At 38.4% G+C, this 16701-nt stretch overlaps 1 protein-coding gene across 3 annotated transcripts in view; it reads left to right on the top strand.

The window, feature by feature from the left end:
• The first annotated feature begins 14109 nt into the window (after nucleotides 1-14109).
• Nucleotides 14110-16701, top strand: part of LOC145669529 (sodium channel and clathrin linker 1-like) — a 121278-nt gene continuing 118686 nt past the window's right edge. For 2 of the 3 annotated variants that reach the window (XR_014128211.1, XM_081737710.1), the window contains exon 1: nucleotides 14111-14291. The gene's annotated coding sequence lies outside the window, so the exon portion shown is untranslated. Of the gene's footprint in view, nucleotides 14292-16701 lie in introns of all 3 variants that reach the window. The other variant, XR_014128210.1, reaches the window with a different exon arrangement.

Genomic DNA, 16701 nt, shown 5'->3' with positions numbered 1-16701 from the left:
TTTGTTACCATAAATTATGTATTAAGATAACTACCTAATAAAAATTACGTGACTTGCTATCAGGGGCGGATCCAGGGGGGGGGGGTGATCGGGGCGATCGCCCCCCCCCCCCAGAAGAGGAAACTATCTTACTTTATATATATAAATAAAATCTATCCCAGAGTTTGGACCCCTTAAATGTTGCATTCTGACAACCCACCGCCCCCCCCCCCAGAAGTCGGTCCTGGATCCGCCCCTGCTTGCTATATGTTTGTAAATATATTTGCAAACTCAAGTAATAATTACACTAACACAAAAGAGAGATAAAATGAACCATCTAATTGTTCCTACAAATAATACTCGTTTGTAAAATGAATTCCAACTGTCTTTCATTTTTCTTTTAAGTTGAAGAAAACAATATATGGCAAGAAAATGCACGACTGCGGAATACGTTTTAGAAAGTAACGATAAACAATGAATTTAGGTACGACGTCACAAGCATTTATATAAAAATTAAATATCAATTACAATTGATATTTTTAGTCATTATCAAAACTGTTATAGTAAAATGATATGTTTGTTGAGCAAATTCACCTGGCAATATGTCACAGCTTGGCCATGCTTACTTTTGCCATGTTAGTTCTCTTATAGTATATATACCATAAGTTACAGTTAAAAACTGCAATATCGTCCTTGGCATTAACAGAAAATCAAACAAATAAGGGGCATTCGGTAGATCTTGCTGTTTATATAAAATCCAAATATGATTGACCAATGCTATTTTTCTAATATTCTGAAGACTATTAAGGGGGGCGCGATGGCTCAGTGGTAGAGCGTTTACTTCTGGTGCTTGGGGTCCCGGGTTCGATCCCAGTCCCCACCAAGTGAACTTTGTGGTGGACAAACATCGTGCTCGTGGGTTTTCTCCCGTTTCCTCCCACTTTCTTCATTCCACCATTTCACTCATCTCTCATCATCACCGTCTCCTTTAGTCTAACCGGCATAACCGTGGGACGTAAAACTCAAAGATTTCATTTCATTTTCATTTTGAAGACTATTAAAATAAATGGACACTCGCACATTTATAGACAAAAACCTCCAAACAATAAACCTCTCTAAATATATATCAATCTACAATAGTCCTTCTTTGCTTTCACTACTACTTTATTATCTCAAAATTTTCTGATTTTTGTATACACCACAGAAAAATACTTAGTGAAAGGCAAAACTATCAGTATTGCCGAAGGAAAGGCGTGCATTATATTTCGGAACACATTGCCTGTACGCCATCTCCATTCCCGGTTTTGTGTTTTGTTTCAAGGATTTACTATACACCTAGGTATATGAGTAATTGGTAATATAAATGTAGTTCGAAGTCACGTTTACCGTATACCCACTGTCGCTCACCCACCTAGTCACTGCGAATTTACCCCTAAGCAGGCCTTCCTGCCACGGTGCCCTGAATCAATTACACATTCCTATTATGGGCGAAATCATTTTTTACAGATTATTTATATTAGTAATATTCTACGTAGATACGCTTCCAAGAGATAAGAACACAACATATTTCGATTATTTACACACTGGTCTATGAAAAGGTTATTACAAATTTGTTCTGTACATTTCACAAATATCTGGTACCATACAAGAAATCTATACCGTTGTTTGTAGCCATATGGTCAAGCGATGAATACCCACATTTTAATAATTATTTTACTAGTTCAATTTTGGATACACTTGACAACACACGCTCCAGGTGCGCATCGATAAGTAGGTCTGCTTTGAAAGCGTATATACAATTAGGGTTGCCAACTGACCGGTTTTTGACGGTCCAGGCTGGAAATATTGCTGTTATTTTGATTAAAGCCAGTGACCGGTAAAAACTTCTTGCCAACCCCCTTATGAACTTCTTTTTTCTAGTTCGAAGCAATTTCATCTAATTAAAAAGTAACTTTTATTCTGTTAATCCAAAACTTTCACCATCTATCAGCGATTAATATATTTCGTCCGTCTGTTTAGATAATTTTAGAGGTGATTGGGACTGTATCACGGAAAATTTGAAACTTACTTGTAAGAAATGTTACCTATTTTTTGACAATGTTTAGCAGATGGGTTCCAGCTATTTTTTCTAAAAAATGTTACAATTTTGGGAGTTTCTTTTCACATTAGGTTAGGTTAGATTAGTTTCGGTGAGGTTAAGTTACTTTATATTAGATTATATTATCGTAGGGGTCCGACATAATTTTCGGAAAGTGATAAATTTCGCTTATTATTGTTAGTTTAGTTTAGGTTAGCTTAGGTTAGGTTAGGTTAGATTTGATTAGGTCTAAGTACTTACATCTACATTTCTCCCGTAATTTTATTTTATTTACTTATTTTATTTTATTTTATTTTATTATTTATTTTTTTTTACGTACTTCTGGACTCCGTCTGCTAAAGATTTACTTTCGTATTTTGTAAAGGATTAACTCTTACCTGTTTCTTACCAGTATTCGCATCCAACAACAAAAATGAAAAGTTCTTCCACTAAATTGTAACCTATAGTATTTATTATTCTTCTTCTTCTTCTTGGGGTTGTTTTGCCCTGACGCTGAGTCTTCTGGGCAGTTCAGTTACACTTGTATATATGGGGTAGATGTACTATTGGCAGTCCTTACAGGAGGATATATACCACTTGAATTATATCTAGCTGTAGTGCAAGAGCTAAGTATAGCTAATTAAAGCGTGATGTTGTTGATTATAATGTATTGCAGGAGATGATACACTACTGTTCGAATATTGTTTGCTAAGAGAAAGGGAACATTCACTGGTGTGGTATGGTGGAAATGATGAATTACAGTATATAGGGTGGTACGGTAGACTGGAGTTAACTTACACTGAAATATGAGATGAGATAATCTCCCTTCTTGTTCGGCACAATAACAAAGAGGTGTGTTACGATGTCCTTGTCGGTATAATCGATACGGTGTTTGAGTTACTCCTAAGTACAATCTAAAAAGTAAACACACATGTCTTCTCGACCAACCTGCAGGCGTAATCCACTGTTTCGTCGTGGGTCTTGGAAATATTGCCCAAAAGTATTTACCTTCTCGATGTCTACGTTGATCTTGGTATCGTCTCCAGTTTTTTAGTCGTTGTTTTTGGAGTTGGGCGTGGAGGCTTTCCGTGGGAATCAAGATGTCAGTGATATGATCCAATTGAGTACTTTCCTTTGCAAGACGGTCGACCACCATATTGCCATGAATGCCAGTGTGACCAGGTGCGTGAAAAAAGAGAACACTGTGGCCGTTGTCCTTGATGGTTGTGATCTGTTGTTTGATATTACCGTGGATCCATGTCATGCGGTTAGATAGGCTCGTTGTTTGGAGGCTTGTTAAGGCGCTAAGACTGTCGCTACAAATTCCAAAACTTTGGTAGTTACTTGCTATGGCGTGTCGCAATCCCATTCGTATAGCCCATAGTTCAGCGTGGAAAATTGACATCTGATTTGGTAGTCGTTGTCTCTCAACGTGTAGGGAATGAGGTATGTATATACTCGCCCCTGTGTATTCCTCTCCTGCTTGCATTCGTTTGGAAGCATCTGTATATATTAGGATGCGATGAGAATGGTTTGCTGCCATGTAAGAGTCCCATCTGGGAGCCACGCTCTGCGGGCATAATAAGTTCGTTCGTTTGTTAGTAGAAATCGGTAATTCCAGTGTAGCTGATTGCAATGTAGTTCGATATTGCAGGTTATAACAAGGTAGACGAGGATTCCGGTATATTGTTTGTTTCCAGCGTCGCAGGTTTGCATACGCGTGATATAACCAGGGAAGTCTCTGTCGATATGGTAATGCTTTCTGTCTATTGTGCGTATAGAGGAGTTCGAGTTTCGGAATCACTGTGGATGTTGTTGTTCCTACCCTTCTCATAATGAATCTCGAGACATAGTATTGCATTTGAACTGCGAATGGAATTGTACCGGCAGCCTCTAATAGAGCGTTTGTAGGAGCGGTTTGTGGTAAAGAAAAAATTGTACGGAGTGTGGTAGCTTGAAGCCGCAGGGGTATTTGGCAAAGTCTCACAGGCGTAGGTGCGAACAGACAACCTCCATAGAGAAGAATGGCGTCAACACATTGTTGAGAGATTCGGAGTAATGGTCCTACATCCGTCCCCCATTTTTTAGTACTAACACTTCGAATGATGTTGATATATGGTCGTACCTTCTCATGTAACGATGTTAATTGTGACTTCCAGTTTAATCGTTGGTCAAAGGTGATTCCCAAATAAGTAAACTGCGGCTGTTGTGTCAATCTGAGATTGTCAATCTGCAGGTGAATGTGACCAATCTGTCTTTTCCGTGTGAATATTGTATAGGTCGTTTTGGTCCAGTTTACATGCATGCCATTTGATAAGTTCCATTCTTGTACAAAGTTCAGAGCAACTTGTAAGCGTCTTTGTATGTCTGTTAAGGAGGAACCGCGAACATATAATAGGTGGTCATCAAAATAACTGAGAATGCGGACATGTTCCCTCAGAGCGTTGTGAAATTCCAATATATAGAGGTTGAAGAGCAAAGGACTGAGACAAGATCCTTGTGGGAGTCCCTGAGAAGTGGTACGTGCTGCCGTGATTTTTCCTTGGTATTTAATGCGGATCCTGCGGTTTACTAACCAATTGTGAACGTATCTAATAAATATTGGCGGCATGTTGGCCTTGGTAAGGTGATGAACCAGTCTATCTAAGTCGAGACGGTCATAGGCTCGATCAAAGTCCAATTTGATAGCTGCTACGTATTGCCTGTGTTGGTATGCTTGCCAAATTTCGAGCAGAAATGTAGCTAAGGCGTCGAATGTAGCTTTGCCTTTCCGCGCGCCAATGATTGTGGCGGGGAATGTGTTATAATATTCAGTATGCCATTCCAGTTTTCGTAGTATGATTTTCTCCAACACTTTGCAGATACATGGAAGCAAAGTTATAGGTCGGTAACTAGTGGCCAGTCCAGTCGGTTTGTTGTGTTTCAAGATCGGGACTACAAGATGTTGCTTCCAAGTCTGTGGTATATGGCCGGTGCTCCATATGTATTGGAAACCTTGTAATAATAGCGGATGAAGTTGCGCAGGAAGATCCTGTATATGCTGATTGGAAATGGTGTCGGCGCCTGGGCTGGTGTGTCGTCCTCTTGGGATCGCTTCTTCGAGTTCCACTAGGGAGATGTTAGAGATGGCTGTCGACGGTGAGGAAGAAGAAAGGTGAGATAATGTGGCAATTCTCGAATACAAGACTGACGGTGCTGTTAATTGTAGATGAAATTCCTCCAACCAAGAGGGAGGAGAATGAAATCCAGAGTGGGTGTGTCGGTTTGTCAGAGCATTCCTAACGTACTTCCAAATGGATGTGGCGCTAGTCCCTTCTTGTAAGCTGTTACAAAAATTCTGCCAGTGTGTGCGTCGGTTCCTCTGGATCTGTTGTTTGAATTGCGCCTGTGCCTGTCTCGAGTGATAGTAGGATTCCGGAGTTCTGTCCTGAAAAAATTGTTTCTGGGCCGCTCTGCTTTTGTTTAACAGTTTTTGGCATTGAGTGTCCCACCATGGATATGGATAGCGTTTGGTACTATTCCTGCTGCTGTCCCGTTCTTTCCCCGCCTGTCGTACCCCTGTTGTTATATGCTCTGTCAGAAGTGGAAAGATGGAGCTTCCATTGGCTGTATTTAGGTGCGGCATAGCCTGTTTTAAATAGTCCTGGTAGAGGAATGCATCATAGTTACGAGTAAGCGGTATGAAAGGTGTTGCGGCGTATCCCGGTTGCGTTTGTGAAGAGATCCCTTCCATGTTTTCCAGAGTGGTTATGATAGGAAAGTGATCGCTACCCCCGGTGAAACCATAGACCGTCCAATTATGATATAAGAAAGCATCCACACTAAGAAGAGTTAAATCAGGTGCAGAAGGTGGAGCGGTGAGGTTGGGCATGCGGGTTGCTGTACCATCGTTGGCGATCAGAAAAGGTTGATCTTCTAGTGCCTCCATCAGCAGATCAGCGGCCCGGTTGGTATTCTTTGATCCCCATAGGATACTTTTGGTATTGGGATCACCCGCTATGATGCAAGGACCCTTACATTGAGTGAACAAATATTTCCAGAGTGTCGGTGGTATTGCTTTGTCTGGGGGAGCGTAAACATTGAGAATGGTAAGTTGTTTGTATTTGAAGCCCTGCACTTGGATTGGATACATCAGCTGTGGATGTTGTAAATCCAATTGTTGTATTTCATTAACGGATGAGTGTTTGTGAAATCCAACTGCGATTCCTCCGTATCCGTCTGGTCTATTTTGCGTATACAGTCTATATTCCGGCAGCTTTGATGGATATGTTATAGTAGCCCACGTTTCTTGTAAAAGAATAATAGCAGGAGTAAAAAATCTGCATACTTGCCATAAGAAAGGTTCCTTGCCCTTCAGTTGTCTACAGTTCCATTGCAATAATTTGAATACTGGGTTATTGGCCATTCTCTAATGATCTGAAATATGAGTGTAATTGTTGATATATCGGAGAGTCTTCTGTCTGTTGCGTTACGGGCTGATATCCGTAGTTAATTATAGCATACTTTTCTATACTGCGTAAAAGATTTTGAAGAAAGTGTTCCAACGATTCTTCCTTGTTTTCGGGTGGGTTGTTCATCCGCGTTTGTATAGTCATCCGGCGACGAGGAATGGACGGATACTCCTTCTGGAAGTCCTCTAAATCTTCCTGAGTTCGTCTTTGTTTACTAGTGTGAAGTCCTGTATTAGTCGAAAATGGCAGCACGTCGAACGAGCCCAGCTCTTCATCTGCGCGTGGGGCCCTGCGTTTTTTAATATGGTCCGGTTGCCTTCCTCCCGTTCTAGGAGATGCGATACGGGATGTTGTAGGTGTTGGAACTGAGCGTGGAGATCTGGGCTTGGTAATAGATGCTGATGTGGAAGGTCCCTGGAAAGGGAAAGGAGCAGGAAGCGGTATGTTGCTAGTGGGGAGATTATGAAAGAGGTTAGCGGGGCTGTGGTTTGTGAGTAATTTTGTAGTTGGTATTCTTTTCTGAGCTTCATTATAGGTTATCTTTTCCGTGGCCATGAGTTGATTTATTTGTTGATGTCGTTTCCTCTCGGGACATTGTAAATCGGTAGCCGAGTGACCTCTTCCACAATTAATACATTTGAGTGCATCGGTGCAAGTGTTAGCATCGTGTGGGGCTCCACAGCGATGGCATAGCTTCTGTTTCGATCGGCACCCCCTCTGAAGATGGCCGAGACGGTGGCAGCCATCTTTACATTGTTTAACTGCCGGAATGTATGTATATATAGTATGACCCGAATGATATAATGAACAGAAATCCGGGAGACGTTGCGTATCAAAGGTTATGACCACTGAGTGGGTAGGACGTATTTCCGACTCTATGCGTTTATTGATCCTCCTGACATGTAAAACGTTGGCTCGACACTCAAGGTTTTCTAATATTTCGCTTTCAGTAAATTCGGGATAAACCCCGTGAATAATGCCGACCGATCTAGTTGTATAATAAGGCACAAAGGCCGACCAACCGTGTTGTTTGAGTAGCTCATAAGTGAGGAACTCATTGGCCTGGTGTCCTGTATGAAATTCTAATTTTATTAAATTCTTGCCAGTTGGAGTAAAGGTTTTAATGCCTGTCACTTTCTGTTGAAACAATATTTTCCCGAGTACTTGCGGATGTTTTCTGACCGTTATGTTATTCTCTTGGTTAGCTGCCGGTACCACGTGCACAACGTATGGCGGGGCATGATGTGGTAAATATAAATTTATGAGAGGTGTTGAGTTTATTGTGACTTCTTTGGCCACCGGAATGGATTCCTCCATATGCACTACATTTGAGGTATGATCAAGAGGAACAGTTGATAATGATGGGGGAATGGAATCACCACCTGACACCTCCGCCATTGGCGGGGTGGTTAAACACTACCTACACTGTTTACAGATTTGTCACTTGGCACTAGTATTGAGAATTGGACCACTAAATGAGAATAGTCCACACTTATAGCACTACACAGATATGTAAACACTCGCGTTGTAAGCGTAAACGGTTTTCGATGTGTTCACTACCGTATGCGCGCGCGAACCTACCATGTGCTTCGTTTAGCGACACCGTTGCTATGGGAACGAGACCCCTCCTTTATTTATTATTTTCTTCAGACATGCGGCGGCCTTAGTAGTTGTCTTGTTTTGTTGTAGACCACTACCGGTCAAATAAATAGGTGCACCAGCATTAAAGTCATGTGTGCTAAAATTCCAAAATTGTCTTATGCGTACCTCACACGGAGGATTTGTGATTCAGAACAAAATTGAATAAAATATGAGACATAATTGTCGACAAAGGACAATATCAGGGAAAAGGTCAAAATCGGGAAAGAAGTTCAGACAGTGAAAGAGGACTGAAAGCAAAGTTGAACAAAGCAAAAACTTAGAGAAAAGTGGGAAGTGTATAATGAAACAAAAGAATATAAAAAAGAAGAGAATGTATGTACATGTAAGTGTATGGGAAGTCCCACTCAACTCTCTTTCTCACAGAGCACCACAACACACGAGGCACTCGAAGTAACGGCCAATGTCGAAACCGCTATGTCTCTGGAATCAAGCCGCCTTATGCAGAGTCGTTTTGACATATGATTAGAGCCGTATTAAAACCGAGACTACTGCAGGGAATATATGTTAGTTGACCTCTTTAGTATGGCTCTAATCACACTTCAAACCGATTCTGCATAAGGCCCAACGATTATAAGATCCTTGTCTGGAATTGTTAGAAGATAAATTCCCAGTTTGTTATATTGCCGCTTCTTCTTCTTCTTTTCAAAGTAAGCTGGTGCTATAACCTTTTGGGCAAATTAGTGGAAAAGTATTATAGAGTAGAAAATTGTCGTTATAAAACTGTAAGAGTTGAAAATGGTTGAGCAGGTGGAAAATGCATTAAACAAGTAGTAATCGAGTTTTAAAAAAAAGGTTGATAAACGTCCAAGATCCATTTCTCACCACACCTCAACAAGCACCTTTCAGCTTTCCTAGTGAGTGGATAATATAAATCATTTTGTTTTTATATTTTGCTTGGGCCTATTGCGATAAATGCTCTCATCATTTATAAATATTTAAATAAGTATGGGGCCCGGAGGCAAGGTGGTAGAGCGTTCACCTCCTGTGCTTGGGGTCCCTGGTTCGATCCCAGCTCGCGCCGTGTGGACTTTGTGGTGGACAAACACCGTGCTCGTGGGTTTTCTTGGGGTTCTCCCGTTGCCTCCCACTTTCTTCATTCCACCATTTTACTCATTTCTCATTATCACCGTTTCCTTTAGCCTAACCGCCATAACGTGGGACGTTAAACTTATAGATTTAATTTAATTTTTTTAAAATAAGTATGAACTACGGTCACAACCTTACTGCCATGTCCACCATTTGAATGAAATCGTTCCATATTAAGATAATAGTAACTGTTTAAAAGTCGGAAAGAGAAAAGAAAGCAAATAACTGCGAGACAAACAAAATAACAGACGAATTAATTTCTTGAATGCAAACAGCTTGTCACAACTGTAAAATATTGATTAAATAGGAGTATAAGTAGTAGAAAATTGATCGAGCTGGAAAATATGAGAACAGCATTAGCCAACTCACGAGACCCTGGGAAATTGAGCATCTTACACCGTGAACCCACGGTCTTTTACGACCTCCATTTTAGGGGTGAATTTGTTCCCTTTTATGAGCACTTTTTAGGGGGTGTACTCGTCCTCTTTTATGACCACATTTTAGGGGTGAACTCCCCTTTTATGAGCATATTTTTCAACCCCTATTTTAATTACGAAAACATAGCAAGACTCGTTCCACCCTTATTTGAACATAACACAGCTAATAAAAGAGTATGGTATATTTTCCAACCCCTATTTGAACATAGCAGAGATTATTTTCTTTTACGGGGGTAGCAACACCCCCAACCCTCCTCCTTTCTCATCCAGGGCTTGGGACCGGCAATGGCGGAGTTTAAAAAAATAACATCATCATACTCTCATAAATGAATAAAGCATAATATCATTAGCATCAATAGTGGTAAGTGAGAATTTGTTTAAAAAATCGTGCAGTGAATAACCAGATGCACGACATGCTAGATATAGGAACCAGTAATGTCCACAAAATTGAGATAAATCACCTTGAATACGTCTATTATTCCATGTATAATACAGACAGTTTCGTTTTAAAAACCTTATATGATGTTGTATATAGGGAGGTATACCATAGCTATCGAAATACTCTCCCACAGACATATTAGATATATAAACAGCAACCCAATGTTCACCAGGCTTATCACTAGAATCAGTATTTATAATTATGGCGGCTGGAAATGTATGAATAAACAAAGGTAACTCATCAGCAGCATATACACCAATAAAATGATCTTTAGGCAAATTTTGTTGTAATGCTTCATAAAGCTCAATTGTATTTAACATTTTTTAATTAATATATATTTTTCTCTGGAAATCAATTTCTAATTCTGAATAGAATTCACCATAAATAATTGTTGTTACAGGAGATGGCAGTGCTTCTTTAAAATGAACCTCTAAACGTACACTTCCTTGCCGTTGTGGACTAGTATGAAATGCAGCACTTGCGCTTGAATCAGGAGTTAAATCAAACACCAGAAGAGTATAACCATTAGGATATTCAGCACGTGAAATATCATTACCTTGATTAGAATAATAAATACCTGAACCTGTAAATAACGTGGAATATGCTTGTACATATAGATTATTATCAAAATCCGGTTGTAATGGTTTGAAGGGCACTGGAGTTCCATCAACATACAGTGTAAAAAACGTCATACTAAAATGTTGAGAATTGAATGGATTTGTTTGATAAGTACCATTGAAAGCAGTATTAATAACAAAACCAATAATAATACGTTTAGGCACTATGCCTGAAAACAGATCTGGAAGTGTACTATCCATAATTCCTTGTGGCAGAGTTTCTGTCTTCACCTGCACTTTTGTTATAGGATATTTTATTCTAAATTTAGGATTTTGTAATACTTTATTTTGTGCTATTTTAACTGCTGGTGATACATTAATCTTTTTCACAAGCAATGTTGCATCTGTAATTACAACTTTTCCATCAGCATCTGCGTCACCCAATAAACAAAATGTAGGTTTAGCTGGAATTAGTTTAATACGCAATTGTACACCATTCAGTAAAAATTTCTCCTGATTGAAAATATCAGCATGAATATAACCCAATAATTCAAATGACTGACTTAAAGCAGTGAGAAGAAAACGTTGTTTAAATCCTACATTAGCATCGGCCACACTGCCCATATGCCCTGCAGTATCTTTAAACCACATTGATGTTTGAAGATGCGTTGTTTTAGCTTTAGCATTATAATTTAGTAGTTTTTCAATAAACGATCGATATGGATATGTATGTGAAGAGTAGGAAATAATTTGATTATTTAAATATAATTGCACTTCACTGAACATTGCATTGAGAAAATCATTTACAGGGCCGATTTTCTTATCGGCAGAAATTAAATTAGAACCATCTGATTTAGTAATTTTACCTTTAACATATAACATTGTGTGCGGTAAGTCAATATAGTCATCCCCATGACCGGGGACTACAAATTCTATTGGTGTATTATCAGCTATCGAAGCCACAGGCTTATATGGAACTATTTTATTACCTATAATACTGGTTTGAGTGGGTAAACCAGCAAATAAATCTAATTCTGATTTCATACACTCACACTGCATTTTCGTTTCTTACTATTAATATTCACACATAGTAAAATTTACAATACCGTATTACGTCTACGAAAATGTAATTTTACACATACACTGCCATATTGGAAAGGAAGTGGATTACCTATACTATCTCTTAAATCAATAATAATTTGATCAAATTGTTTACGTTGCACTGGCACATAATGAGGATTATCAAAAATATGTACATTATTAATACCATGCTCTGTAATATTTGTATTTATAATACGTAACAATGGAGCTATGGTGTCACCCACCATTTGTGGTTCTACAATATCACTGTAAATATACATAAGTGTAGGTAGCGCTTTTTGTAAATCAGGTGGATAACGAGCATGATGAACAACTGCAATATCTTCTTGTTGAATATGATCAAAACCTAATATTCTGGCTAGTTCAGGAGATAGGCGTACTTCTATATGCTTCTCTTCATCTTTTATTACTCTATTAATCTCAATTCGTTTTACTGATGCTTTGACTTTTAATTGTAGATTTAATATATCACTTTTATGATTAATTTGAGATAGAATATCATCAACATGATAATAGTGGCCTGGTAAGATTTGAGTTATGTTCCAGTTTTTTGTATTCACGAGACGGTAATAAATATTATTTTTATATTTGGAAACATTCTGAAATGAACTTGTATAATGTACTTCAACAACAGCTGTTTCCCACACTCCCTTCTCCAGTACAATAGGTTGATATAATTTAGTAGTATAACAAGCAAGAGTATTTTGAGGAAAATATTTCATAGAACTATTGCTAGGAAGTGTGAGATAAAAACTATCACTTTGCTCCATAATCAATCAATCAATCAAAAATATCTTTGGATCATTTTATCCGTTTCACTCCACCACCACCACCACTAAAATGAACTTTCTTTCTTTTTCTTCCAGATCCTTTCAACACCTGATTTAATTTATTTTGAGCTTTGTTTTTTAAATTTGTTTTAGCTTCTTGCCATCGATCATGCAAAGACTCTTCAATAGGTCTATTATTATCTAGTACATCTCCTGCTACATTAATTCCTGTACGTATCAACTCTTTACCAACAGTTTTTGCACCTTGTTTTAATAAAGGAAATACAGTACGAAATAAACCTGCTAGTAAACTACCAATGACATAACCTTCTTGATATGCTGTACCTTTATACACGTTATAATCACCTCCTGCTTGATGTGTGTAATAATTAAGGTATGGCTCATTCATCTTTCTTTCTTTCTATATACTTAAAAATATAAATAATTACAATAGAATATTATTATTATTGCTTATAAGTACACCATTTGCGTTTACGGGGTGGAGGACCATCCTCTTCGTCCTCTTCGTCTTCTGTTAGTTTTCTAATATAATCTATTCGTTGAGGATTACCAATATACCCTTAGAGCATATTGGAAATCATATGATCGATATCTTACCGTGTAAAGTGACAAATGCTATAGCATTTTTTATGCCATGGCATATCCTATGGCATTTCTTGTCGATAGAACCTGCTCTATTTCGTAGCATTTCCCCCAACATTTCTGGTCCGATTGCAGCGCCCCCGTGATGTGTTAAAAGGAAGCAAAAGATTTTGTGCCAAATATCCATGCTCTTTGTTGTGTGTGGGAAATTGAATAGTAAAGAAAAATGAGTTGGAGTAGGGATGCTCTTTGCCCACATACTTCTTTGTTGTTTTCGTTTTTTTAATATAACTGGCGAGAACTGTTGTTACAACCACTATAGCTTTAGATACCTCACGCTTTATTTGGGAGTCATAATTGCGCTCTTCTCCAGTGATTTGTTTGGTATGTCACGACAAGATGTTTATCAAATTGTACCGTGTAAAAGCACTATATACTTTTGATGCCATAGAATATTATACGAGATTTTTGGCAGCAATCTGCTATGATAAATTCTATGATAAATGCTTCCGTCTAAAACTAGCCCAACACTGGAATATTGCATAATTGTCCGGAAACAACATAGAACCATAGGCATTATACATGACCCTTAAAATGGCGGCATAATCACAAGCAGTGATGCAACCAGTAAGCGTCAGCAGCAAAATTAGTTCCATGTGAGCAAAGAATCACGAAAACACAATATGGAACCTCATTCCGTACAAAACTATGCAAAATTTGTGGAGCGCAAAGCAAACATAAAACGCATATGTAAATTTTCCGTTGTAGCCTTCGATAATCGAAATAGCATTTATAATTGCTTATTTTACTTTTTACAATTCGCAAATTTCGGGAAATCTGATGCATGTGAGCCCCTCTATGTTTCAAGTAAAATGCTGCACCGGGATATCCGACTCCCAACTTTCAGCGTTCTATGATTCAAAAAGATGTTTTGCACAGTTATTTATTAAGAGAAGCGAGAAATGAAAGACAGTGATGCACAGTGAACAAAACAACGATTGTGTTTATACTGGAGGAATTCAAAATTATTTCGTATATTTTGATCCAGATGTGCTAAAGTGGTATCTTAATTTAAATGCACGTAATGATATTTAGTCCAAACTTAAACTGTTGTGTTTTCCGGATAAAGGTAGGTATAAAATGTATTCATCTGTTGATACCGTGTATCTAGTAGCTTTGTCAGTTTGGAAGTACAAGAAAATAATTACTGCACTGAGGTAGCTATTAATTCAAAATAGGTATATACAAAACTACTGGAAAACTTTGTCGCTTAGAAAGGTTACACTACAAAAACAGTGGGCATTACTCGTGCAGACGGTTCTATATCAATATGAATACCAAAGTTTGACATTTTTCTTACCTTTTCAGGATATAGTGCATAAAACACGAACCAGCTTGTGCTAGTTGACCACTAAAAACACGAAAACTATTTAACAGACAGGGCAGGAGCGCAGGCCAAGCGATAGCGAGGAAGTGCGTCCGTAGGGAGCAGTCGCGTCAGCGACGGGGGTATACGCATAAACTAGGATAGTGGAAAATCAAACACACAATACTGTCACTGTCACTCAGATTCATTTCAATATGCTGTTATTGACAGTAATTAATTACTTATATTCATACTCTCGTTTCTTCATGATAAATATTTCATATCTTATTTTGCCTATAAATTTTCTGTTTGGTAGAACCGTCTGCTCGAGTAAATCCAAATAGTGCTAGTCTATTCTCAAGCATATACCTGTCACAGTGCTATGTATTTTATCGTAGCACTAACATAGTAAAATTCGTGCAGGTCAAGTTTAGGCACATCACTCAAAAAATTATTTAATTAATTTCGTTGTTGTCCTCCAAAAGGTTTGGACTGGATGATATGACAATACCTCTTTAAGCATAGATTAAGTTCAACAGAGCCACTAGAAGTAATTGTTGAAAAGTTAACAACTCTCTCACGATTTGCTTATAAACACACCACCAGGACAAATGCCAAAAAAGATTGTGCAAAACGCAAACCAACCTGTGCTAGGCCTAGGTAGCCAATAGAAAGCACCAATGCTGTTTAACCGAGTTAGCTCAGGGGAAGCTGGTGATTCCGTGCGAAGGTACCAGGTGCGTCAATGACGGTGGGTATGCACATATATTAAGGTAGTGAAAACCAGGGTTGGCAAAAACCATGGTTTTTATTGAAAAAAACGAAAAACAGGTTTTTTGTATAAACCTTTTTTTTTTTTTCTTTTTGTTTTGTTTAAATAATTTGCTCTATGTATTTATGTTACATATGGACAGAAATAAGTTTGTTTCGCCTTGGTGTTATTATGCAGCAACGAGGTTGTGCTGAAAGGGGTCACATAAGCGTAAAGCGGAGTCCAAACCGCTTCTCGGCTTACATTTGAAAGAAATTATTCTCTATTTGGACTCAAAACGGGGACTAATTGGCCACAAATGCGATGAGCCTGCCGACTCACTCACGAAGGACTCCTGATAAAAATACGTTGTACTCATCTTTACATACTTGTTAATATAATTGTCAAGAGCCATTTCAGAAGGACAAAAAGATAAACAGTTGCACAAATGATACCGTTATACAGAATTATATATAAATCGGGAAACTTCCGCCTTAGCCATTGAGAAAATCCTGTGTAAATGCAAAGCAATGGTCAACGTATCATTATCAGTACGCTAAAGCTGAGGTATCAAACTAGATTATGTAGGTATCATTCAATTAAATTAAAACTGAAAGTCCAATCCAAGCTAATGTTGGAAGCTACATAGGCAGTCAATAAATTTTGCTAATTTCTATGAATATATTTATGCAATCGTGGCTTCTTTATAAAACATGCCCATTCGAGCATACAATTTGGTTTCGTTTCGTGTGTTTAGGTTTAACATCCTTATGTAATACCGAGGTAAGAAGACTTTCGCTTGAAGTGACATCCGAACCGCTACTTGGTTTACACTTGAAAGAAGGGTTGTGGTTCGACCGAGAATTAAACATGGGACGCCTTGATTAAAAGGTGAAAAGGAGATAAAACTAATGCAGATGTATATGATGTGGAAACGTCACCATGAAGTTCATACAATTTAAAGCATTTTTCGTTTTTTTTTTTTTTTTTTGGGGGGGGGAGGGGGGTTAGACCAGCCAACCCTGGTGAAAACACGTAGATTTTCGCATTAATATCTCCCCCAAATCCATCTATGGCTCCGGAGCCTAACCTAATCAATACTAGGATATAACAAATCACCAATGACTACATCACAGTTACAAATAACGAATCGCAATCACTACGAAGTGAGTCAAATTTCTACCAAGTGATTGGGGGAGACACTAAATAATACCCCACAAAATAATAGATTATGACAGGTACCCAAATAGCTTGCATTATGTGGGGCTGTCTTGAAGAAGAAATAAACGATAGAAGAAGGTACAATTCAGAGCGTGGGCAATTTGACTTCTGCTTGAGCTTTATGGCTTACATAAGAATTAATAGAAGATTAAATACTAAGAGACAGCTAAAGTCTTCCTGTAATCTGATTGGATAACTGAG

The sequence above is a fragment of the Thermobia domestica genome, chromosome 14, assembly GCF_964235325.1.
Source record: "Thermobia domestica chromosome 14, izTheDome1.hap1.1, whole genome shotgun sequence".
In the NCBI taxonomy this organism is placed as follows: Eukaryota; Metazoa; Arthropoda; class Insecta; order Zygentoma; family Lepismatidae; genus Thermobia; species Thermobia domestica.
The sequence above is the reverse complement of the archived record's forward strand: the minus strand, read 5'-3'. Positions and strand labels throughout refer to the sequence as shown.